Source organism: Physeter macrocephalus, chromosome 11 (assembly GCF_002837175.3).
Source record: "Physeter macrocephalus isolate SW-GA chromosome 11, ASM283717v5, whole genome shotgun sequence".
Taxonomy (NCBI): Eukaryota; Metazoa; Chordata; class Mammalia; order Artiodactyla; family Physeteridae; genus Physeter; species Physeter macrocephalus.
In genome coordinates, this window is record NC_041224.1 from 119,117,879 (window position 1) to 119,119,390 (window position 1,512).

The window sequence follows — 1,512 nt, forward strand, 5'->3', positions numbered from 1 at the left end:
ACCATACTGTCTTGATTACTGTAGCTTTGTAGTATAGTCTGAAGTCAGGGAGCCTGATTCCTCCACCTCCGTTTTTCTTTCTCAAGATTGCTTTGGCTATTCGGGGTCCTTTGTGTTTCCATACAAATTGTGAAATTTTTTGTTCTAGTTCTGTGACAAATGCCATTGGTTGTTTGATAGGGATTGCATTAAATCTGTAGTTTGCTTTAGGTAGTATAGTCGTTTTCACAATGTTGATTCTTCCAATCCAAGCACATGGTATATGTCTCCATCTTTTTGTATCATGTTTAATTTCTCTCATCAGTGTCTTATAGTTTTCTGCATACAGGTGTTTTGTCTCCTTAGGTAGGTTTATTCCTAGATATTTTATTCTTTTTGTTGCTATGGTAAATGGGAGTGTTTCCTTAATTTGTGACAGCTTTACTTCTTCTTTTCTGATTTGGATTCCTTTTATTTCTTTTTCTTCTCTGATTGCTGTGGCTAAAACTTCCAAAACTATGTTGAATAATAGTGGTGAGAGTGGACAACCTTGTCTTCCTCCTGATCTTAGTGGAAATGGTTTCAGTTTTTCACCATTGAGGATGATATTGGCTGTGGATTTGTCATATATGGCCTTTATTAGGTTGAGGTAAATTCCCTCTGTGCCTGCTTTCTGGAGGGCTTTTATCATAAATTGGTGTTGAATTTTGTCAGAAGCTTTCTCTGCATCTATTGAGGTGATCATATGGTTTTTCTCCTTCTATTTGTTAATATGGTGTATCACATTGATTGATTTGCGTATATTGACGAATCCTTGCATTCCTCGGATAAACACCACTTGATCATGGTGTATGATCCTTTTAATGTGCTGTTGGATTCTATTTCCTAGTATTTTGTTCAGGATTTTTGCATCTATGTTCATCAGTGATATTGGTCTGTAGTTTTCTTTTTTTGTGACATCTTTGGTTTTGGTATCAGGGTGATGGTGGCCTCGTAGAATGAGTTTGGGAGAGTTCCTCCCTCTACTATATTTTGGAAGAGTTTGAGAAGGATAGCTGTTAGCTCTTCTCTAAATGTTTGATAGAATTTGCCTTTGAAGCCATCTGGTCCTGGGCTTTTGTTTGTTGGAAGATTTTTAATCACAGTCTCAATTTCAGTGCTTGTGATTGGTCTGTTCATATTTTCGATTTCTTCCTGGTTCAGTCTTGGAAGATTGTGCATTTCTAAGAGTTTGTCCATTTCTTCCAGGTTGTCTCTTGTATTGTCATATAGTTGCTTGTAGTAATCTCTCATGTTCCTTTGTATTTCTGAAGTGTCAGTTGTTACTTCCCTTTTTTCATTTCTAATTCCGTTGATTTGAGTCTTCTCCCTTTTTTTCTTGATGAGTCTGGCTAATGGTGTATCAGTTTTGTTTATCTTCTCAAAGACCCAACTTTTAGTTTTATTGATCTTCTCTATCATTTTCTTTTTCTTTTATTTCTGATCTGATCTTTATGATTTCTTTCCTTCTTCTAACTTTGGGGTTTTTTTGTT